At 33.1% G+C, this 26675-nt stretch overlaps 1 long non-coding RNA gene across 1 annotated transcript; it reads right to left on the reverse strand.

Annotated features, from left to right (window-relative positions):
* Positions 1-12218: 12218 nt before the first annotated feature.
* LOC140178343 (uncharacterized) lies at positions 12219-14464 on the reverse strand. Its single transcript, XR_011871231.1, has 4 exons — positions 14289-14464; positions 14154-14208; positions 13937-14065; positions 12219-12494 (listed from the first exon to the last, which is right to left on the reverse strand). It is a non-coding gene; the product is annotated as an uncharacterized lncRNA (long non-coding RNA).
* Between the last annotated feature and the right edge of the window lie 12211 nt (positions 14465-26675).

The following is a 26675-nucleotide window of genomic DNA, read 5'->3' on the forward strand; positions in this document are numbered from 1 at the left end:
TGCATATACAATAACTTTGCCTTTTGCAAGATATACGCCAGCACGACAAAACGACAAAAATGACGAGCGGTCGACCTAACGGAAACCCAGGACTGATCACCCCAGAAACCGAAGGGACCCAAAGCTAAAACGAGCAACGTAAAAAACAACAAGCGACATAAACGGAAAATACCATAAAACGGTAAACCAAACAATAAAGAAAGCAAGGCCACGACGGATAAGCAAAACAATAAAGAAAGCAAAGTCACGACGGCCCGAGTAAGCAAACAATAACACAAACAGCTTAATCAAAATAAAGTGCCAAAGTATTCATTACAATCAAAAGGCGCCTTAAACAGGCCCAAGAGTAAAAGCAAGGAATTACAAGAAGCGAGGCAAGAAGTACAAAAGTTGAACAGAGGTATCCAACTCAAGGCTTGAGGATATCAACGATCTTCCCATTCTCAACCGTCTTGAGAGCCCTAACCCAAGAAAGATCGAGGTCGGGAGCCAGCACAGCCACCTGAAGCTTAATCCCCCTCCTCAGTCAGCTTCACGGCCTCCCGGGCCCCCTTTGCAATCTCCTTGTTTTTCTTCTTCAGGGTGGCTATCTCCTGACGAGAAGTCGTTGCCGAGCTCTCCGCCAACTTTAGCTTCTCCTCCAAGTCCTTGACCTTCTTCTCAGCAGTGGCAGTCTCAGCACGGGAAGCGTTCAAATCCTTCATCAAGGCAAGGTCACGCTCCATCAGCCTGTTGATCTCTTTGGCATCCTCCTCAGCCTTCTCCTCTTGTTCAGTTAACTTTTTCTTCAGAGACTCCTCCCGAGACCTCGAATCCGTCAGATCCTTCTGGGAGTTCCGAATTTTCCTTCCATGACATGGATATTTCCCAAGACAGGTTCCACCTTCTTGGCAATAGCGGCAGCCCGGAGAAGACTGCGATAAATCTACCTCGCCTGTCCCGCAAGGTCGGCTTCCCGGAAGAACTCTTCAGTACCAGGAAGCAATTGGGACTAAATGAAACCCCCAGCATCGAAGTTCTTCTCCATAACAGAAAGGGCCTTCCCAGAATCCTGCTTCTTCTTCTTCGGGTTGCCAACAACCTACAGATCATCCTCCCCAAAAGGAACCTCCTCCTCCACACTGGGGTTCTCCGGGGCATTCTCAGGAGGGACTTCAGCCGTCCCCACCTGACCTTGATCGGCCCCGTCAACCCGACCACCACCTTCCCCGGCATCCTCCTGGCTATGGCTAGCCGAAGGAGTTGCCAAGGAGTCCTCATCACCCCCTTCACTCTCTTGAATGAGGTTCATCAACTCAGCTAGGGTAGTTTTTCCGCCATCCATGAAAACTGCAAGCAAAAAGCAAAGACATGAGCAATAGACATGACCAATTATAGGATATTTTTATTAGGTAGTCAGATCCCGTCCCAAAGCTCCAATAAGTCGGGATCTGCCTTTCCCCCTCAGCAGTAAGCCAGAAGGGTTGATGGCCCTCTACTAGCCTAACCTTGAAAAAAGTAGATTTAAAACCGTGAAAAGAGTCCTCAAAAAGGCCAAAGATCCGGCGACCTTGCTGAGCCCTGAAGGACATGTATCCTTTCTTCGTCTTCCCCTCTCGGGAAGGGTTCGTAAGAAGGAAAAGATAAAGGAAGACGTTCACGAAGATCGTGATCTCCAGATACTCGCAAACCATCTCGAAGCATCGAATGGCAGCCCAACTGTTCGGGTGCAGTTGTGACGAAGCAACATCGCACTGGTTTAGCAAGCCCATGACGAAAGGAGAGAAAGGAAGACGAACTCCCAAGGTTGTGAACATAGGTTTATAAACCCACAACCAGTCAACAACTCGTGGAGAGGCCAGGTTCTTTTGACAGACACGTTCCCGATCAGTAGGAACATAAACCTGATACAACGCCTCCTCGGGTCCTCCTCCGCACAAGAGCCCGGCCTGGCGAAGATCTTGGAGACTCTCCCGGTGACCTTAGAAGGGGTATCCTTCACCTCGGAAGTAACCCAGGCATAATGGTCGACAAAATCGGACAGTGGCCGCTGAGCCAAGTTCGGGAGCACGGGGCGTTCAGCCATACCTACAACGGGGGCACCACTTAGTCAGCACGAGAGGTCGGTAACCGTAAAAACAGCAAAAACAACTGCAACCCCCCTAATCACCCCCTAGGAACCCCTACGCTAACCCAACGCTAACCCAGAACTCAAGCAAAATCTAAGAAAAAATCCAGTAGCGCCACCTCTAAAAAGAAGAAGCAGCAAAAACAAGCAGAAACCCAGGCATGCATAGGGAAAACGCACAAAGAAAAGCATACAAATACCAAAAAGAAAAAAACAAACAAGAAAACTATAAAATCAACGTACCGGGAGAGATGAAGAAGTAAGTCGAAGGATGAAGCAGCAAGCAAAGCAAGAAGAAGAGCGAACAAGCAGCAAAGCAGAAAAGAAGAATGGAAGCAGCAGCAGTTCGAAGAAGGAGAGGAAATAGAAAAGTGGAGAAATGAAGGGATTGCGAAAGTAAAAAAAGGGGGGCCAAAGAGCGTAACCGTCGAGGAGAAGCGCCAAAAGGCAGGGGCAAATCCGTCATTTCGTGCAAATTTCAAATCATGAAATGATGGGCATTTAATGCCTAGCGCGGAAGCCAAGGAGACAGCGTCAAGGGAGAGACGAGATGGCCACGCGTGAGAAACACGAACGACGTCAGCGAGCTCCCGAGAAGAGGAGTACATCCCGACTCGTTGAGAAAGACAAACGCGCCCAGCCACGAGCTTCAAACCTCGAGACTGGCGCGTTGGGGGCACTGTTACGGACTCACCCGGTCCAGCCCAATTACCCGGCGGGTCGGGAACACCACCCCGACCCGAGCCCGAACCATCATGATAGGGAAACCCGATGGGTTGGTCCCCTGCGCCCAACCCGAAGTACGCGCGACTTGCCACTACACGGCTCAAGTCACCACGCCCAGCAAACCGATCGGGTCGGCATCCTCGGGGCAGCACCTGAATCGCCGACCCAAAGTCCGGAATGACCTACTTCTCCCACGTGGACTAGGACAGCTCACGGAAGCTTCTTGGTCAGTGGGCTAGGTCATTTATGGGCCCGCTCAGGCACAGTATATAAGAGGAGAGGTCAGCTCTCCTCCCAAGATACGTGACATCTTTCCCATTTTGGTTATCACCTCATACGGACACTGATTTGATCGTCGGAGTGTCTTTGTAGGTGGCCACCCCTCGTCATAACTCCTGCGGCGCCTCTAACTCACTGCTCATATCGCTACACCAACTCCAGGTCAACCCAGAGTCTCGCCCACTCTCCCTATCACTATCACCCGAACCGCAGAGTACCTGAAATCTTCAGGTAACGAACAAGAAGTAAAACATACTCATGTTTTATCTTCCTACATTTTCATTTGTCTTACTATTTTTTTTTTCTGTTTTTGTAGTTCTTTTTAGTTTTTACCATTAAAGGGTTAGCATGGTATTTTGGTTTGTTAAGAGTGAGTAGTCACTTACAAAAATAATTAAGGATTAGAATGAGATTTTACTCGATTAAAGTCGGTCACTAAATTAATTTTTATATATTTGTGTATAAATATATATAATTTAATTTATTTTTAATATATATTTTATTTATTAATTTATATTATATATTAATAACTAATTTTAATAATTAATTTTAATATGCATTTTTTTTTCTTTGGTATAACAATTAAAAGTATATTATTCTATTGTAAGTTTATACTTTATAATCATAGAAAATGTGTGTTCTATTTATCATCACCCTACTACTTTTGTTTAATTCCTTTAGTTCTAGCATAAATATTATATATTCTGCGTCAGAAAAAATATATTCATTTAGAATGTAACAATTTGATAATTATAATTATACAAAAATATTATTAGTACATTAAAATTAGCTACAAAAAATAACTACTAATATATTTGTATATAAATATATATATATAGTTTAATTTATTTTTAATATATATTTATATTTTAATATATATTTTATACTGATGATTAAATTTAGTGACTAATTTTAGTGTAGAAATAACATAATTGATAACTATAATACACAATTATGACATATGATTATCGGTAGATGAGAAGGCAAGCAAAGAAAAGGAAAGTGAAAATGAAGTTATATAAACAAAATATAACTTTCCTAATTTAAGCTTTCTAAAAAAGGAAAATATTATTTATACACGTACTTCATAAATAGGTTATATTATAAAAATAAGAATAAAAAACATACACTTGTGCATGTTAATATCAAAGAGAGTAACACGCGTTTTCTTAACAATGAACTAAACCTCTCTCATATAATTATGATTATGATGAAGAATTGAAGAGTGATATAACATGACATAATTTTTCTTAACTGCTACACTTGCATTTAATAATGGATATCCACAAGATTCAATAGCAGTAGTTTAACAATGCATCACGCAATGACTCACTACACACTAATCATAACAACTTCGCTTTCCTAAATTCTTTACAACAATTTAATCCATTTTTCTGTGCTGTCTTTTTCCGCTTTTTCTTGGTTACATTATGTTGCTGCTCAATGTTCCCACACAAAATAACCTACCACTCCGTCGGTTGTCGCTAAATTTTATTTTTTGGATTTTGTTGGGGGTTAAAGAGGTAAAAACCAAAATTTTTTGCCAAATTTTTTATTTAAAAAAAGTAAATTGAAAACAGAACTTTCGAAAATTCTAATATACCAAGTAGTATTACAGACACTGAAATCTTTAATGGTAACTTTTTCTATTTTATTTTTAACTAATATCATTAGATACTTAACTGAAAAAAAAAATCTACACAAATAAAATTATACGAACTTGTTTCTTAAAAATACTAGAATATTTGTAGCAAGTAACAACATTATATTTGTAAGACACTAAGACGAAATAGTATTTTAAAAAATTTCATCATTTCAATAAAAATTTTTAAGTACTTATTACTCATTAGTCGATTTTAGTAATTTTTACTAGATTTGCTTGAAGATTTGGTTTATAGGTGCTTTTAAATTTTATTTATTGATAAGTGAATTAACAAATATAAAATAATAGTTGACTTTATCAATAACATTGATTTTTGGGTTTAGTTTGGTTAATTTTTTGGTTTTTTTTTTTTTTTTTTGAAGGTGGTTTAGCTAAGACTAGCTAAGCCTGTTACTTGACATTTGAAAAATAAATAAACCAAGATTGGACACAATTAAATGACATACATCAACAATATCAATCATAATAGTATTCATCCAAGAAAGAAGCATGCACTGTACTTAACATTTTTTCACTTTGCTCTTTTGTCCGAACAAAGATAAAACTAATAGTCACTATCTTTCTTCAGTTTTTGCTTTCCCTTTGGCCAGAAGTTCAATCTATCACTTTTGAATTTTTTTCAAAAAAAAAATGTTTTTTTCCCCTGAATATTATAGTTGTAACACTATACTAAACTAAAGCCATAAGCATGTGCATATGCGAAAGAGTTTTTATAAAATTAATTTTGTAAACTTGATTTTGATGAAAAGTAAGTTTGTGTTAAAGTGATTTATGTTTGATAATTTTTATATCAAAATGGATTATAAAAAAGTAAATATTATTTAAATTATACTACTCAAAATTATTTTTAGATAAAAAATTACTAAAATAGACATCAACTTAAATAAATTTTTTATATTATTCTATTATTTTAATTTAGATATTTAATAGATATTATTAATTAATTTTATAATAAAATTAATATTTACTCATTAAAATAAAAATAATATATTAAAATTGGCAAAATATATTTTTATATCAAAAACAAAAATAATATATGAAAAATATATCAAAATATATTTTATTATATTATATTATTTATAAATTTTTAGTACTTTCGGTATTCTTTTATTTAATATTAATTTAAATTATAAATTTTAATTATTTATGATTTTATTCTTATTTATAATTAATTTTTTTATTTACTTTATTCTTTTTAATGGGATTAATAATTTATATTATAACAAAATTATAATAATAAATTAATATACAAGAATTACACTTAGAAATTTTAACAGTCAAACAAAAATAAATTTTTTTATACAAAATCAAAAGTAAAAATTTAATAAAAAATATAATTATATATTTAAAATATTTGAATACTAAAAAGACTACAAACAAAAAATAAAAGGTAGAATTGTTAAGAAAAAAGTAAATTCAACGCTAACGTGATTTTCTAAATGCACGTTAAAAACATAAAATTACCTTGGTGTTTAGAGAAAAAAAGGTACCCAAACAAAAAGAGGAATGCACTCAAACGTGCTTCTCTTCTTTCTAACGCTAAACGAAACACAGCCGAAATCTTTTGGTGCGGAATCGACATAGGCTGGAAGTCAATGATTAGGTTTGTGAAACACGTTGAAAAGGATAAAAGTGCGTTTAAGTATTTTGAACGCTGTTCTTTGATATTTGGCCTTTTTTTTCTCTCAACGTGATTTTGCATCCAAAAGCTTGTTCACTAGAAGCATAAAATTATAACTTCTGCGTTTACTCAACGTACATTTAGGTTTGTTGCTAGTTATTATTAGTTTTTTTCATAATTTTTTTTAAATAAAAAAATTATCGAAAATATTAAAATAATTATTCTAATTTTTGTGCACTGTTTACTATTTTAATTTTTTATAATATGTATTTTTTTTACCAAAGATATGAGACTCGAACCCGCAACCTCTTAATTGAGTATGGGGAGACTATGTCATTTGTGTAAAACCCATAATTTTCAAAAAAATATTATCATGAGTTAATTTCAATTTGTTTATTCATTAAAAACTTTATTTTTAGAAATTATTTTATTAAAAATAATTAAATCAAATTTTGACAATTAAATTAGAAATTTTATTTAATATTATAATTATTAAATAATTTTCTATATTTAAATTAGATTTTTAATTAATACTCTATACTCCTAATTTTATTAAAATTGCCTAAACTACCCTAATCCTAACTCTCTATCCCACCGTCACCTACCCCTTTCCCAAACCTAAACCTAATTGCAAGGGAAACAAAAGCAGAGAAAGAAAAAAATAGGAAAACAGGAATAGGAAGGAAGGAAAGAAGAAAAAAAAAAGGAAAGGGAGATCTGAGAAAGAAGGAAAGGGGGAGGAAGAGAGGGAGATTCGAGGGTGAGAGAGCGCCGGTGGAAGGGCGCCGGAGCGGCTAGGCCACGCCGTCGGGTCGCCTTGGCGTCGTCGGAGCAGAGACGCATGCAGAGGAGAAGCCGCCACTGCCTCGCGTTCGTCGTCGTCTTCGCGGGTCCCTGTCGCAGCCGTCGTCCTCGTTAGGAAGCACGTCGCCACTGCCGTTCATCCGTCCAGCTCGAGCCGTCGCCGTCGTTGCTGGTCCGCCTTGGAGCCGCCGTCATCACCATTGAAGCCGAAGAGAGAGAGACGCGGTGAGAGGAGGGTCACGCCCAGCGTCGTCGCCGCCTTTCCTCCGCCGTCACCGAAGCTACTGGGCTTGCCGTCGATGCACCCATGTTGCTGCTGCGTCGCTGGAGCTTCACGCCGCTGTACTGGCCGCCGAAGAACGCAGATGAGGCCTCTGTCTTCTTGGGTTTTGATTGTTGCTAGTTACTCGACTGTACGCCGTTGTCGGAATCGGGCCAGATTTATCGGTAACCACTCCCTCCTTTCTTGAATTTGTTCCATTTTTATTTTGCTCCGCTATTCTGATTTTGCTGGTATCTTTGCTGTTTTACCGATCAGAATGGTGTTATTGCCACTAGAACGGATGCACAGGTCCCTGATTCTCCTTTGTCGCTCCATCATTCTGTTTTTCTATAACTGTAGTGAATTCCTAACTGAAATCCTTATTGTTATCGTTGTTATATGCTTGGTGAGGGTTTTGGGTATTCACGTTTCAAGGTTGAACCATTGTAACTATAGAGCCGTGTTTGATGGTGTTGTTGCGGAGAGTTTTCAGTGTAGCTAATGCCACTGCTGTTGTTTCATTCTCTTAGTACAGTAAGTGTTCTGTTCCGAAACCCTCGCGTTGGTATTCAATTATATGTTTTTGAGTTTTACGTAACTTTAATGTCTCAGGGTCGAGTTCTATTGTAAATAGTGCTTTTTGGGCTATACGGCTGCGGGAAATAATCGGAGTCAATGCCATTCAATTTCGGAATGAGGAAAAAAGGGATTCAATGCATTTAATTATGCGGATTGCGAATAATTGAGGTAGGAGTTTTTCTTAAAATCGATTTTACATTACAGAGTTGTGATAAATAGATATTGAGCCAAAAGATATATTTCTGTGATTATATTTGTCTTGTGGTTGTGATGGTTTGTTGGACTGGATTATTGGGTGCTTGATTGCTTGAGTGAAGTACGATTGTTGATAAGAAGTGGATTTGAAAAGTTATTTGCTTGATTATTAGGAAAAGTGGTTTTTCTTGGTTTGAAGTTAAAGCGGTTTGATTTTGAGTCGGTCTTATTTTATAAATGATTTAATGCTTGAGCTGGTTTGACTTTAAAAAGAGTTTTATTATTGGAATTGGTCTGGTTTGAAAATAATTTGATACTGGAATTGGTTGAATCTTGGGAAGTGATTGAGATTTAGAAATGGTTTGAGAAATGTTTGGATGGGACCCGAAAAGGGTAGCAGTATCCGAGTTTTAGAGGAGATGCTGCCGAAATTTTTAAAATTAGAAGCTTCATTGAAAGTAGTTATTTAAAAAAAAAAGGTTAGTATTATATGATTTAAAACTACCTCATTTATCAAAGGAAGAGTTATGTTTTGGATATTGGGAATTGTTAGTGGACGGAATGGAAAGAAGGATGATTGAGAATTTTCTCTGAAATATGGTTTTTGAATGAATTTGAAAATGAGATTTGGATTGATGAATGATTATGATGTTGAGAATGTTGAGATATGATCTTTGAATTATTCATATGGCTTATGAATTTGAAATATCTGAGATACGAGGTTCCCTGGATTAAGTGCCGTGGCTTGCCACCACGTGTACCAGGTTGAAAACTCGATACTTTGTTGACCCTACGACGTAAGTGTGACCGGGCACTATATAAATTTCCGGGAATGTTACCCCCATTGAGCAATATTGATTATTTGAGAAAAAACTATGCATAGACTCTTGGGGATGCACGTCAGGGGACAGTCTAAGGACAATTCAGACTTGTCGGGTTGGCTGGATAACCGACAGATGAGCCTCATCAGCCATAGGACAGGCATGCATCATATGCATTTGTATGCTTTGCTTGGGTTTGAACTTGTTTTGGTTTGCCTAATTGCTAAACTGTTCTTAACTGCTACTTGAACTATGTGCTGTAACTGCTACCTACTTGTGCTTTCCTTATCTGTCTTGCCTGTGTTTGTCCTGGCGTGTTACATTTGAGAATGAACTTTGGTGCTGAATTAATGATTGTGTTGTTTAATTGTGTGGTTGGTTTCTGATTGAGATTTTCTTATAAGAAAGGAAAGGTTTCGGATTTCGGAAAGATTAAACATTATTTCTTTGAAAAGGTTTTGATCGATTACTTACTGGTTTTTAAAGAATTCATAAGGCATTGATAATCACTGAGCTTGAAAAACAATTTTCTCGTTAAATATCTTCTTATGACAACTTTAAAACTCCGTGGTGAGACCATGTGGTTAGGTTCTCACCCCCCCTACAGCTTTACCTTTTCAGGAACCAGATGAGGAAGCATTATGGAAAGTTATACTGCGTTTGATTTATATATGTTGTTGTATTAATTAGATTATTTTCTTCCTTCGTCTTTGTTATTACAAGTTTGTAAGAGGGATAGGAGTTGTATGTTTTATATGTATATATTATGAGTTATTATGTAAGGAGTCTTGTATATGAATCTATGCCTGCTTGTATTTTTCTTAAGACAAAGTATTTATTTCCAGTTTTCAAAGAAATCAGCGATACAGTGTCGAGTCACAGGCTCCTATTTTAATATTTAGTATGTAAAGTAGTCGTAATACTTCTTGCTATCAGAGTAGCGTAGCCGGAAGCATGACTTCTGATAGTGAGGGTGTTACATTATGATATCAGAGCGGTCTTTCCTGTAGAGCCTTGGGAATGGACTGATTATACTTCAATTGCATACTCTGAGAGTCTGTCATGTAGTAGGTCTTGTTTAAATAACGAGAATTAGAGCTTTAAGCACATGACGGTCTATTGATTAATGCCATTAGTCTTGCATTGCATAATTTCTGGTATTAAGTTTGGCCGGCTTAACACTAGTAAATTATGTATATGGAAGCACCAATGGGATATCATAGACATTATGCGAGTTATAGAAAATGCGAATCGCGGGTTTTGGAAACGTTAGGAGTTAATTCTTGAGGTTACTCGATTAGGTGTCTTGAACTCTGTGAATATCACGTATCTTATTCCTGCTTTGTATGCTCTAAGGTTCTTATCTGCGATACTTTTCTTGGAAAGTGATCAGATTATCTTTCAATCCTACTCTCTTGTTCACGTACGCTCTTGTTTGATCCTGACTGTATATGCCTGTTTAAAACCCTTGGCGTATTTACCTTCTTTATTTAGGCACTTCCTCTTGAATCATATACTCTTTGATATACATTTGAATCTGTTTTGATGCAGTACACCTTTTTAAGTTCTTATTCTGAGCCCCTTGTAAACAAATTGTGATTTAGTTTTCCTCGTATTTGACGATAATTACAGCCATTCTTCAAATCTTAACAAAACCGCTTTTGATTTGATATATATACTTCTCTATATAAACTTGAAATTTCTTATACAGTTTAAAACTAATTGTTTCCAATACCTCGCTTGTTCATTCACTGATTTATGGAAATATATTTACTTTAAATACATTTTGATTCTCTAATAACTTTATTACAGTTTTTACGAATATCTTTATTTGATTATGTATTTAAGTATTCTTCAAAAGAAAGATTTTTGCCTCTTTTCTGTTGATTTTTATTTGACAAAGTTATTTTAAAGTTGGCATGGGCTATTTTAAATGAAGTTTTGAAAAGCTTCCTTATTTAGATTTGTCTGTTTGTAACGCACCACTTATTTCTCTTTATGAATTTTATACCCTTTGATTCAAGCTTGAATTTGTTTCAGATAAAGAGTGATCTCAAAATTTTTAATAATATTGTCATTGACCTGAGCTGTCTTTATTTATGGACTTTGTATTCTATTTCAGTTGGAACTTGTTTCGATCAATATATTATCTTTTCTTTTATTCTTTCTATCAAAATTTCATGAATTAGATTCTTTCTTAAGATATGATTTGAATCTTTAGTTTCATATTTTACATTTTATGTGTATTCTACTCTAACCATATTCATTAGCTATCTTGTAGATTCTTGATATCACGGCTTCTAATTTTGCGTTTCTATACATGGAAAACATAATTCTTCGATAAGCTTCGAACTCGTTTTGTTACATCATACTTTATGGCATTCTTTTGAGATTCTGTTTGGATCTTTCTGAAGAAGTTGATTGATACGTCCTTTGCCTGATTTTATTCACAACCAATTTTTAAATTTTTTATGAGAATCGTTCTTACTTTTACATGCACTTCTCTACATGAATCTCAAAATTTCTTTATATGGTTTAAACCTACATATTTGCAATATACGTTTACTCTTTTACTGATTTATAGAAGATTTCACTTTTGATTCTTTACTTAAATGTAATTTGATTCTTACTAATTTTGTTGCCGTTGTTATGTGTATCTTTGTTAGTTATATACCTAAATATCTTCCAAGACTCTTGAAGGAAGATTTTTGTTCTTGTTCCAAATAACCATTCATTTTACAATCCCCACATAACATATTTCAACTTGAATATGTTTTGATGTAACACACATTTATATTCTTCTTGGTTCTTCTAAAAAAATGATTAATTCATATCTTTTCTTTTTCAAAGGTAAAATAATTCCTCCTTATGTTTTTCCGTTTCTCTGTGGACATGTTATTCGATTATGTTCTTAAACATTCTCTTTGTAACACCCTATCACACTAAGCTTTACGCTTAAGCCGTAAAACAGAGGTGGTGTGGTAGTACGACCTCTAAAATAGAATGAGTACATATAATAGCAGAAGAATTATAATATGCTAGGAGCCTTGAAGAATAGGGAAAATAAAAATCGCGAAATAAAAGCGCAACGCTCAAGGAACGAGTTAACTTGCGTGCTAAGAAAACCATAACTATCAAACATAAGATAACAGAAGTAGAAATAGAGTGCCAAAGATACAAAATAACAAGCTCCTGACTCAGCCTGCGAAGTCAAGACTGGCCGGAGAATATTTACACATATATACATACATATCCAAAACCCAAAAGTACATATACACAATCCTGCCTCTCCATAAACCTCTAAGAGGATCAAAAAGAATAAGTCATGCGGAGAGAAAGCTAAGTACATATATATACATCATAGCATAACAAAATATCCCAGTAACCACTCCGCTTCAAGAGTCCAGACGCCTAACGAGATGCCTCTCGACCTGCATCTGAAAAACAACAACATAGTATGGAATGAGAACCGGAGGTTCTCAGTATGGTAAAGGTGCCACACACATAATATATAAGGTCATAGGAATGCCAGAGGCAATCCTAGAACGCCGACACTCAGATTATAGAGCTTAAAGTATTAAATAGAAGCCATAAAAGGTGGTTTACTAAGGATATTTAGACCTAACTTAACTTAACCTTAAATCTAAATCCCATTTTTGCCATTCCTCCATACCTCCAACTCCATCATGCATTTCACAGACAGATAGACAGATAAAGGCAAACACAAGAAGGTTACAACTACTGCAGGTAACAAATACACATTTAGCATGGCAAATACAGATAGGCACACCCAATTAGAGCACAAGCAAGTAATTCAAGTAATATGCATATGATGCATGCCTGTCCTATGGTTGATGACGCCCATCTGTCAGTTATCCAGCCAACCCGACAAGTCTGAATTGTACTTAGACTGTCCCCCGACGTGCATCCCCAAGAGTCTATGCATGGTTTTTTCTCAAATAATCAATAATACTCAATGGGGGTAACATTCCCGGGAATTTATATAGTGCCCGGTCACACACTTACGTCGTAGGGTCAACAAAGTATCGAGTTTTCAACCTGGTACACATGGTGGCAAGCCACGTCACTTAATCCAGGGAATCTCGTATCTCAGATTATTCAAATTCATAAGCCATATAAATAATTCAATTATAATTCATCAACATCAACATCATTCTCAATCGCATATCATTCATCATCATACATCAATCATATACAATCCTTATCCTTCATTATCACACTTCCCATTCCGTCCATCAATAGTTCCAATTCAAAACATAATTCATTCTTTTCTAAATGAATCAAACTTAAAACATGCTCATTTTCTTAATAACTCTAAATCAAACCATATAACCTTTGAATCTAAATCTTTTTAAATAATCATATAAACAAAATCTCTAATCTCTAATTTTTATAAAATTTCGGCAGCATCTCCTCTAAAACTCGAACTTTGCCACCCTGTTCGGGTCCAAACCTGCATTCTTTTCAATTCAACATTTCCTTCCTCATTATCATAACAATCTCCACAAAAAATCTACCTCAGATCAACAATTAAACTCATACAATATTCAAATCCAACAACCAAAATTCAACTAAGAGTCATAGTTCAAAAATCCTAGGCTTTTAACACAAAATACGTCAAATCAATAATTCATCGAATCATTAATTAATCAACAAGCACCAGACCAACCATGTTCATCAACAATAACATTCAACATCCAAAATTAATAACTAATTATCCAATAAACTTCAACCAATTATATTCATCGACAAATTACTAAATATTAAATATACACCTGCATTCCAACTTATCCTATGGTCATCTAGCCTAAGTTTTCACAGAACATTATATATTAAATGCAAGAAACCTAAACCATACCTTAGCCGATTCCCAAGTATTATTCCAAGAAAATTTTCCTAAAAGAACATAGCCCTCAAAACCTCAACTAATCCGCTTCCTCCAAGTTCCAGTATTCACAATTTCAAGCTCCAATTATTTATTCACAACCTAATACACATTCATAACACATATACATCCAATTTAATACTCAAAGCTCAAATTCAATGAAAATAAAATAGAATTATCGTATCCTCACCTTACCCAAGCTTCACATAAGCAAGAGTGAACGTTTCTCTCAAGCTAATTGGATCCTAAAACATCAAAAATAAAAGAAATTCAACAAACTCGAAAATTGGGAAAAATGAAAGGCTGAAGTGAAATAGCAAGTTACCTATGAAATTGTTCCGGTAGAAATGTATAGCTCAACGCGGTGAACGCGTGGCCGCAAACGGTGCGGCGATTGGAGCTCGGACGGAGAAGTTACGACAAATTGATTTTACCGTCAACATATGGTTTCTCTCCTTTCCTCCCCTGGAAAGCTTCCTGCGTCGTTATGAAAGTGGGGAGAAGGAAGAGCTCGTGGCTCTCTTTTTAGTTGCTGGTTCGGTTGGGCCCATGGGCCCGGTTTGGACCCGGTTCAACCAGTTCGGCCCGTTCGGTCCAATCTTGGACCGATTTCTTCGAAATTGGTGTCAAAATTCTCGTTTCGATGAGCTCTATCCTAATTTAATATAATATTCACATTTCTAATCCTCCTTATTAAAAATTAATTTATTAACTAATTATCTACTAATTTAACCGGGGTTTACACTCTTGAATTTGGTAAACGAAGCCATTAACTTTGATCATTTTTCTCTTGTAAATCTTATACTTTGATTCAGCTTGACTTTAATTCTGATAGATGTAAAATTTTTCTCTCATTGTCTCCATTGAAGTTCTTTGATTCAGACCTCCTAGGAAAAATATAAATTGACTCTCCTTCTAGAACATTTCATTGTTATTGCGTATTTTTGTTAAATTACGATTCTAATTATCCTTTTGACTTCATGCAAACGTTGTCCTTGTCATTTGATTTGCTCTTCCTAGATTTTGTATTCCTCTAAGTAAACTCGAGTTTTCCAATGACTCCTAGACATGGGTAACAATATGTTAGTTTGTTAGTACACAGCTTGTTAACGCAGGAGATGAATTTGGTGAGTTTGAAAATGTTACGGGTTATGGCGTTTGATTTTGCACTGATGTGTTTGAGCACGTGTCAGGTTGCTAAGTTTTCGAACTAAGATCGATTATTTACATTGCCGCTTAATAATGAATGAGTTTAAAATATTGATTGAGTTTGTTGGAAGTCTAAGATAATAATTGAACGTGGATAAAGATGAGAATTCAAAAGGAACGAAAGTTGAGAAGTTTTCATATAAGATAAAGTGTGTTTACGAAAATTTTTACCTCAGATTTCTCTGTTCTAAAATAGAGTTTGACTTTTATCTGTGGTATAACTTTTATACACGTTTGTTTGAATATGAACTTCGAAAATTTTTGAACAAGCATTTGACTTTCTCCCAAGTTTTATGATTACCTTTGGTTAAGTTGTGTACCTAACTATCTTCCTAAAATAATTGAGAAAATATTTTTGCTCTTAGTCCAACTGGTGTTTACTTTGTTTTAAAAATTCTAAATAACCTGTTTCAACATGAAATTGTATTAAAGTAATGCCATATTTATACTTTTGTTATTCTTTTACAACGTGTTTGTTGCGCACCTTTTCTTTAAGAACATAAAATAGTTCTTGAAAAGTTTTATACTCTTCATGAGCAATGCATTCGAAAATATTTTAATCCTACTCTTGAGTCTTGTAAGTTTCGTTTTCGGTTTTAGGCATTCTCCTTTTGTAAATATTATACTTCTTTGACTCAACCTAATTTTGTTCAAGCTACCGCACTACATTTTCTTTTATCGTTCCTATCAGACTTCTTTTATTCGGATATTATTCTTAAGGTTACCAAAATGATTTCTTTCCTAACACTCTTCATTGCTTATATATATCCTTGTTTACTTGTAGTTTCGAATAGTTGAATCTCTGAAGTTGGTATAACATCAGTATACGGACGTTAAGCACATTGTTTTAACCGCAGCTTGTTTCATAACATTTTGCCACCTTACTTTACCATCACATGTTTGAAACATATCATCTTGTACATTAAGCCTATCTTGTAATTCCTGTTTCACATCACACTTATACCCTTTATATTTTTATGCCATATAAAAATCGTGGTATTTGAAACTATATATATATATATATAAATATATACTGAGGACTTTTTGCCTTTTCTTTAAATGAGTTCAAGAGTGAAATTATATGAAATCTCTTTTAATTTATATCAATTTTCAAGGACGAAAATTTTTATAAGGTTGGTAGGATGTAAGACCCATAATTTTCAAAAAAATATTATCATGAGTTAATTTCAATTTGTTTATTCATTAAAGACTTTATTTTTAGAAATTATTTTATTAAAAATAATTAAATCAAATTTTGACAATTAAATTAAAAATTTTACTTAATATTATAATTATTAAATAATTTTCTATATTTAAATTAGATTTTTAATTAATACTCTATACTGCTAATTTTATTAAAATTACCTAAACTACCCTAATCCTAACTCTCTACCCCACCGTCACCCACCCCTTTCCCAAACCTAAACCTAATTGCAAGGGAAACAAAAGTAGAGAAAGAAAAAAAAAATAGGGAAACAGGAATAGGAAGGAAGGAAAGAAGAAAAAAAAAGGAAAGGGAGATCTGAGAAAGAAGAAAAGGGGGAGGAAGAGAGGGAGATCCGAGGGTGAGAGAGCGCCGGTGGAAGGGCGCCGAGGCGGCTAGGCCACGCCGTCGGGTCGCCTTGGCGTCGTCGGAGTAGAGACGCATGCAGAGGAGAAGCCACCACTGCCTCGCGTTCGTCGTCGTCTTCGCGGGTCCCTATCGCAGCCGTCGTCCTCGTTAGGAAGCACGTCGCCACTGCCGTTCGTCCGTCCAGCCCGAGCCGTCGCCATCGCTGCTGGTCCGCCTTGGAGCCGCCGTCATCACCATTGAAGCCAAAGAGAGAGAGAGAGAGAGAGAGAGAGAGAGAGAGAGAGAGACGCGGTGAGAGGAGGGTCACGCCCAGCGTCGTCGCCGCCTTTCCTCCGCCGTCACCGAAGCTACTGGGCTCGCCGTCGATGCACCCATGTTGCTGCTGCGTCGCCGGAGCTTCACGTCGCTGTACTGGCCGCTGGAGAATGCAGATGAGGCCTCTGTCTTCTTGGGTTTTGATTGTTGCTAGTTACTCGACTGTACGCCGTTATATGAATCGGGCCAGATTTATTGGTAACCACTCCCTCCTTTTTTGAATTTGTTCCATTTTTATTTTGCTCCGCTATTCTGATTTTGCTGGTATCTTTGCTGTCTTACCGATCAGAATGGTGTTATTGCCACTAGAACGGATGCACAAGTCCCTGATTCTCCTTTGTCGCTCCATCATTCTGTTTTTCTATAACTGTAGTGAATTCCTAACTAAAATCCTTATTGTTATCGTTGTTATATGCTTGTTGAGGGTTTTAGGTATTCACGTTTCAGGGTTGAACCATTGTAACTATAGAGCCATGTTTGATGGTATTGTTGCAGAGAGTTTTTAGTGTAGCTAATGCCACTGCTGTTGTTTCATTCTCTTAGTACAGTAAGTGTTCTGTTCCGAAACCCTTGCGTTAGTATTCAATTATATATTTTTGAGTTTTACGTAACTTTAATGTCTCAGGGTCAAGTTCTATTGTAAATAGTGCTTTTTGGGCTATACGGCTGCGAGAAATAATCGGAGTCAATGCCATTCAATTTCGGAATGAGGAAAAAAGGGATTCAATGCATTTAATTATGCGGATTGCGAATAATTGAGGTAGGGGTTTTTCTTAAAATCTATTTTACATTACAGTGTTGTGATAAATAGATATTGAGCAAAAAGATATATTTCTGTGATTATATTTGTCTTGTGGTTGTGATGGTTTGTTGGACTGGATTATTGGGTACTTGATTGCTTGAGTGAAGTACGATCGTTGATAAGAAGTGGATTTGAAAAGTTATTTGCTTGATTATTAGGAAAAGTGGTTTTTCTTGGTTTGAAGTTAAAGCGGTTTGATTTTGAGTCGGTCTGATTTTATAAATGATTTAATGCTTGAGCTGGTTTGACTTTAAAAAGAGTTTTATTATTGGAATTGGTCTGGTTTGAAAATAATTTGATACTGGAATTGGTTGAATCTTGGGAAGTGATTGAGATTTAGAAATGGTTTGAGAAATGTTTGGATGGGACCCGAAAAGGGTGGCAGTATCCGAGTTTTAGAGGAGATGCTGCCGAAATTTTTAAAATTAGAAGCTTCATTGAAAGTAGTTATTTTAAAAAAAGGTTAGTATTATATGATTTAAAACTACCTCAATTATCAAAGGAAGAGTTATGTTTTGGATATTGGGAATTGTTAGTGAACGGAATGGAAAGAAGGGTGATTGAGAATTTTCTTTGAAATATGGTTTTTGAATGAATTTGAAAATGAGATTTGGATTGATGAATGATTATGATGTTGAGAATGTTGAGATATGATCTTTGAATTATTCATATGGCTTATGAATTTGAAATATCTGAGATACGAGATTCCCTGGATTAAGTGTCGTGGCTTGCCACCACGTGTACCAGGTTGAAAACTCGATACTTTGTTGACCCTACGACGTAAGTGTGACCGGGCACTATATAAATTTTTGGGAATGTTACCCCCATTGAGCAATATTGATTATTTGAGAAAAAAACTATGCATAGACTCTTGGGGATGCACGTCGGGGGACAGTCTAAGGACAATTTAGACTTGTCGGGTTGGCTGGATAACCGACAGATAAGCCTCATCAGCCATAGGACAGGCATGCATCATATGCATTTGTATGCTTTGCTTGGGTTTGAACTTGTTTTGGTTTGCCTAATTGCTAAACTGTTCTTAACTGCTACTTGAACTATGTGCTGTAACTGCTACCTACTTGTGCTTTCCTTGTCTGTCTTGCCTGTGTTTGTCCTGGCATGTTACATTTGAGAATGAACTTTGGTGCTGAATTAATGATTGTGTTGTTTGATTGCGTGGTTGATTTCTGATTGAGATTTTCTTATAAGAAAGGAAGGCTTTCGGATTTCGGAAAGATTAAATATTGTTTCTTTTAAAAGGTTTTGATCGATTACTTACTGGTTTTTAAAGAATTCATAAGGCATTGATAATCACTGAGCTTGAAAATAATTTTCTCGTTAAATATCTTCTTATGACAACTTTAAAACTCCGTGGTGAGACCATGTGGTTAGGTTCTCCCCCCTCTACAGCTTTACCTTTTCAGGAACCAGATGAGGAAGCATTATGGAAAGTTATACTGCGTTTGATTTATATATGTTGTTGTATTAATTAGATTATTTTCTTCCTTCGTCTTTGTTATTACAAGTTTGTAAGAGGGATAAGAGTTGTATGTTTTATATGTATATATTATGAGTTATTATGTAAGGAGTCTTGTATATGAATCTATGCCTGCTTGTATTTTTCTTAAGACAAAGTATTTATTTCCGGTTTTCAAAGAAATCAGCGATAGAGTGTCGAGTCACAGGCTCCTATTTTAATATTTAATATGTAAAGTAGTCGTAATACTTCTTGCCATCAGAGTAGTGCAGCCGGAAGCGTGACTTCTGATAGTGAGGGTGTTACAATTTAAGCTATTACTCATTGGCTTATAATGTGTATTATTGTTCCTATTAAAAATGATAAATTAAATAAAAAATTAATTATAAATAATAATAAAAATATAACTAGTAAAAAATTAGAACCTAAAATAATAATAAAAATAAGATTATTAAGAGTACTTAAAAAGAGTACTAAAATATGTTATTTTATATATTATTTTTAATTTAATAAATAAATATTAATTTTTACTATAAAAAATACTTAAAAAGTTGTTAACTTTTATATGTTATTTTTAATTTCATAAATAAATATTAATTTTTAATATAATAATAAAAAATTATAATATATTAAAATAGAGTACTATAAACAAATACTATGTAAAAATACTAAAAAAATATAAAAAAAGATGAAATATATTTAAAAAAATAATATTATAATTTAATATTATATTTTTTTAGTAATTAATTAATTATTTATCTAAAAATGATTTTAACTAATATTATACAAATAATATTTATTTTATCAAAATTAATTTTAGTAAAAATTGTCAAACATAAATTATGTTGGCACAAACTCATTTTTATCTAAAATCAATTCTATAAAATCACTCTCATTCAAATTTCAAACCAATGTAAATCCAAACACACACTAAGCGACTGGAATAGACACCAATTTATCAAAAATAATAACAACAGAGTCACCAATAATGTTAATAAATAAATAAATAAATTGAACATATATATACTTAAATAAAGTAGAGTGAAATGGTTTCACTTGCTTGGAATTCAGAAGGCTGTAACTGCATAAGGTCATCTATTCTTCTTTCTTCAAAACACATTGTCCTTCCCAGCTTCATCAACCAATCAAATATGCACACAATTTATTAGAAAGAATTGAAGCACACAATTTTTTAGCGGCTTCTGAATCAAATACGTTTTTTAGTTTAACAAATTTTGTGCGGAGCAAAAAAAATGCCACCACAGTAAAAATATTAATATATAGATAGATAAATAATTTGAAAAAATTGATAATTTGATAATAAATTTATACAATAATTGGCAAATTGGTATGAATGAAAACCGGACTTTGAATATATAACAATATACCAAGTTCTTAAAAAAGTTAAAATAAAATAAAATAAAAACAAAAAATATTTGAATAGAGAAAATTTACCCTACGAATTCTGCGAATTTTACGTTCATCAATGAACACTCGAGCAAAGAGCAAAGGAGAGCATTGTATTTTCTCTTAAATACGGAATAAATTCGTTTATCTTTAAAATATATGCAATTAAACAATAATAACAATAATTAATAGTTAACTCCACTAAATAGAATCGTTTACAAAATAGGGTAATTAATGAAAAGAAAGGAGAAAAAAAAAGAGTCATAGATGCTCCTCAAGGAAATTAAGTTAGTCACATTTTGATGCAGTAAGTACACAGAATTCTATAGTCACATCACGTTTGGATCATTAAATAGTCTCATAATAAAATATATTTTTTAAGTTTTTTAATAACTGTTAAATAGTTCGTTTCTAATTTTAATTATAAATTAACCCTATATATTTTATTTAATCATAAAAACTATTTTTTATTTTATAAATTATTATTTATCATTCATCTATTATGTTTATTAATAATCAAAAACAAAAATAATAACGAATTAGATCTTCCATTGATTGTAATAACTTTTTGTCAATCCCAATCGATTAAAAGTTTATCTTTGATCCATTACATCTTTCGGGAATTTTAAAATCGTATTTTTTAGAAAATTAATTGATTGGATTAACAAAACAATCGATTGAATTTCTAAAAAATACGATTTTAAGTTATGGAAAATTTGAAATTCAATCGATTGTTTTGTTAATCCAATCGATTGATTTTCATAATCCAATCGATTGATTTTCTAAAAAATACGATTTTAAAATTCTCGACGCATGTAATGGATCAAAGATAAACTTTTAATCGATTGAAATTACCAAAAAGTTATTACGATCAATGGAAGATCTAATTTGTTATTGTTTTTGTTTTTTATTTTTAGTAAATATAATAGATAAATGATAAAATAATAATTTATTAAATAAAAAAATTTATAATTAAATAAAATATATGGAGTTAATTTGTAATTAAAATTAAAAATAAACTATTTAACAATTATTGAAAAACTTAAAAAAAATATTTTATTAACATTTTGGGATCTAGTGCCAAATAAGTATATATCTTTAAACAAAATTAAAACAACTTTTCCGCAACCATCCATAATTTCACAATTTATGGTTAACAACCGTAGCTGTGGCCGCAATATTGTTATTGTGGTGTGCATATATTCCCCTTTTCTATATTAGCAATTTAAACCGATGGACAACATTAAAAAAAATATATTCAAATTGATTTTCAATCAATTTTAAACGGTGAATTTTATCTAATTTTTTTATTTAAAAGGGTAAGTTACTCTTTAAAATAAAGAGGATTGGATAGAATTTATCATTTTAAATTGTATATTTTGATCATAATAAATTTTTATTATCTAAAAATTCTTAACAATTGCTTCTATCCACTATTAGTTTAAAAATAACTAATTTATTTTATACTAATAATATTTTTGACATTTAAGGTCTGTTTGGAAAAGTTCAAAAGCTATTTTTTTTACTTTTGATTTATAAAAAGTTATATTAATAGTGTTTGGTACAATTTTTTAGATAAATTTTTTATTTTTCAATAAAATTATTTAAGAATTTTTAAAAAAGTTAAAAAATGTGACTTCTCCTATTTTCAAAAACTATTTTATCACTTCTATTTATTTGTCTTGTAATAATTTATTAGAATTTATTTGACCACCAAAAACAATAGAACACTAATCTATTCAATGTGAAAATTTTTTCACGAATTAATAAAACTTTATTGGGAACTTATAATTTTTTGGAGATTAATTTGGGTGTTTACTCAAAAAATAAATCAGAATAATAATAATAAAATAACAAGGAAGAGTTTTGTGCGTACTGCTTCAGTTAGCTCTGGAAGATCAGCATCCATAGATGTCGAGAGACGAAAGCGTGGGGGATTGATTCCTGTTCCTGCAAAGTCTGGCTGGCTATGATGTCTTCCAAACTATGCCACAGTACAAAGCAACTCATTATTACTATCTCCGTATATTAATAATCTTTAATTAAATAAAGTATATTCAAAGAGAATTTGTATGTTCTGTCACACACAAATTAAAGAGCATCCAAGAAATGAAAAGAAATATCTTAAAGAAAATTATAATCGCTACGGGAATCTGCAAGCAATTTTTGGAAACAAAATTAAAAAGAAATCAGAATAAGCATAAAACAAAACCGAAAAAGAAACATGTCGTAAAAAAATTAAAAATAAAGTTAAAGAAACAATCATTTTACTCTGAATTTTCGTTTCAATTTATATATCTATCTATCAGAAACGTGACATATATGATCTTCATTATTTCAGTATATCGGAGATGATTTCAATTTATGATCTTCTATGATGAAAACAAAGTAACGGAACGTGGAGAGAGAGAGAGAGAAGTACAGGAGGAGGTTTATAGTCAGAGTCGTTAGAAGAAGGTTCAGAGTCAGAGTCGTGAGAATAAGATGGTGTCGGTGGCGGCGCGGGTGTGCCGGTGGTTGCCACGGAGACCTTTGCTTCTTCCCCCATTTCTCTTCTTCTTCTTGATCACTAACTCTTTGATACACCATTTCTTGCAGTTCACGCAAATCAATCAAGTACGATTCTTGAAGAAACCATGCAACTAATTAACACTATGCTCTGCTACGCAACAATATGACAAGCTGGTTTTTGTTTTAAAGAGAAATTTGGAAAAGCAAAATCTTAGACAATAAAACTCTGCACGTTGTCAAAACTTATTCCAGTTAGTTGAGGAACTAACTAACTAACTCTCTTCTTAACCGTCAGGTTGCATTCTTCACGCTGCACACTATACTGTATCTAGCTAAGTACAATTCAATTCGCATTGTATTTTTATTTTATTTTACTGGGGGAGGGGGGAACTTTAATTTTAGATAGAAAAAATAATAATTTGATGGAAAAAGTTAATTAAGAAAATAAGTAAGGAAAGCGGAGGAGAGCGGCAGGGTTATAAAACCGGAATCGAACCGGTCAATTCGACAAAATAAATGGTGAGAAAATAAATTTGACTCTAATTGTGAGAAAATGAATTTGACTCTAATTTAGGTTTAAGAACATTACGGCTCGACACAAACAAAACCGAACCCAAACCGGTACAAAAAACTTTATGCATCCACGGTAGATTGGCGATGAATGTGATCCACTCTACATTATTTTCGCAAGTTATCATTCTTTTTCCACATCGGCCTTACAAAGTGTGTGTTTGGATTACAGTTTGCAAATGAGAGTTTGCATAAAATTGATTTTGCAAATTTGATTTTGATCAAAAGTAAAACATATTATTCACCTAAATCTTAATATTAGAATAGTCATTCGTACACTTCGTGAATTGAACATCCGATCGATATATCCATTATTCATATTATTTAATATTTTTATTATCTATCTATATTTTTCCTTTTTTTAATCACTTTTTACGTTAATTAATATACATATTCTATACCATCTTTAATTAAATTATTTTATATTTATTTAATTTAATTTTACTTTAGTATTTATTCTTTTTTAAATTAATCATATTTTTAAAATTATATATAATTGTTAAAATGAATTTTAAATAATTTAAATATTTACAAATTAAAAAATAAAAATGTTCATTATTAATCGTAATGTTTTTTTTTTCTTTCTATGATTATATAATATTTTTAATAAAAATTTATAATCTCAATAAAAGTTTTAAAGTACTCATTACTCATTAGTCGATTTTAGTAATTTTTTATTAGATTTGCTTGAAGATTTGATTTATAGGTGCTTTTAAATTTTATTTATTGATAAGTGAATTAACAAATATTAACAAATATAAAATAATAATTTGACTTTATCAACAACATGTTTTTTGGGTTTAGCTTGGTCAATTTTTTTTTTGGAAGGTGGTTTAGCTAACAGTAGCTAGGCCTGTTACTTGACATTTGAAAAATAAATCAACCAAGATTGGACACAAAATTAAATGACATACATCAACAATATCAATCATTAGGGGTGTGCATGCACTGCACTGAACATTTTTCACTTTGCTCTTTTGTCTCCATCCGAACAAAGATACAACTAATAATCACTTTAGATTTTTTTTTTTTTTTTAAAATGTTGTTTTTTCCCCCTGATTGTAGTTGTAACACAAACTAAAGTAAAACCTTCTTAAGCATGTGCATGTGCATTGTGCAACGTAACTATGAAATCTTTTAGTGAGGAAATAGACACATCCAATTTAAAAAAAACTTTTAGTGAATGCTCCTGTTTCTTCAATCATTAAGCGGCGGGGATAACGAATTGACACATCCAAGTAATCACCAATCTGCCAAAAATAATAACAACAGAGTCACCAATAATGTTAATAAATAAATAAATAAATTGAACATATATATAGTTAAATAAAGTAGAGTGAAATGGTGTCACTTGCTTGGAATCCACTTTGTTCTAAGCTCTTATGGTCATCTAGTATTCTTTCTTCAGCATAACACATTGTCCTTCCCAGCTTCATCAACCAATCAAATATGCACACAATTTATTAGAAAGAATTGAAGCTACATTAAAAAATATACAAAGTGACGAAAATATTACATAATCTACATGCGACTAAATTATGGGGAAGCCATAGCATGTATTATTTTTAAAAAAAATGAAAAAGGAAGAAAAAATGGCTGATTGACTTTGAAAGGCTTTTATATTAATATGTTTATTTTTACATATACTTATCTATTATTGTTCTTCCTACGACAGCGTTTTAATTGTTTTTTCTTGCAAAATACAAAATTGCTAAAAGATAAAAAACACATTCGACTTAGAAAATATTGAACCATTTAGCGCATCTTGTTTTAGGGTCTTCTGAGTCAAATATGTTTTTTAGTTTAGCAAATTTTGTGCAGAGCAAAAAAAAAAATGCCACAATAGTAAAATTAATAATATATAGATAAATAATTTAAAAAAAATTGATAATTTGAAAATAAATTTATAAAATAATTGGCAAATTAGTATGAAAACCGCGCTTTGAATATATAGCAATATACCAAGTCCCTAAAAAGATTAGAATAAAATAAAATAAAAAGAAAAAACATTTGAATAGAGAAAATTTACCCTACGAATTCCGCGAATTCCACGTTCATCGGTGAACACTCGAGCAAAGGAGAACTTTGTATTTTCTCTTAAATTCGGAAAAGCTTCTTTTGTCTTTAAAATATATGTAATTAAACAATAATAACAATAATTAATAGTTAGCTCCACTAGATAAAATCGTCTACAAAACAGGGCAATTAATGAAAAGAAAGGGGAAAAAATCATATATGCTCCTCAAGGAAATTATAGATAACAGAGAACACAAACACATAATGGTAAATAATGAATCTTTTGTTTTATGAGAAGTTGCCATTTTTATAACCTGAACACTACATAATGGACAATTAAGTTCATCACATTTTGACATCATCCGACTATATATCTTGAAACAAAATTAAAACAACTTTTCCATAACTATCCATGATTTCACAATTTATGGTTAACGCTGTGGCCGCAATATTGTTATTGTGGTGTGCACATATTTTTTTCTCTATATTAGCAATTTAAAACCATGGACAACATTTAAAAAAATATCCAAATTGATTTTCAACCAATTTTAAATTGTATATTTTTATTATCTAAAAATTCTTAATAATTATTTCTGTTGCACAGAATAATGATCTATTTGTCAATTTAAAAATGACTAATTTATTTATACGGATGATATTTTTTATGTTTAATTGTCTTATAATAAAATTTTATTGGTAACTTAAATTTTTTAGAGATCAATTTGGGTGTTTAATAAAAAAATAAATCAGAATAATAAAAAAATAATAAAGAAAAGAGTTTTGTGCATACTATTTCAGTTAGGTCTCGAAGAGTGGCATCATCCATCCGTAT

This window comes from Arachis hypogaea, chromosome 14 (assembly GCF_003086295.3).
Source record: "Arachis hypogaea cultivar Tifrunner chromosome 14, arahy.Tifrunner.gnm2.J5K5, whole genome shotgun sequence".
In the NCBI taxonomy this organism is placed as follows: Eukaryota; Viridiplantae; Streptophyta; class Magnoliopsida; order Fabales; family Fabaceae; genus Arachis; species Arachis hypogaea.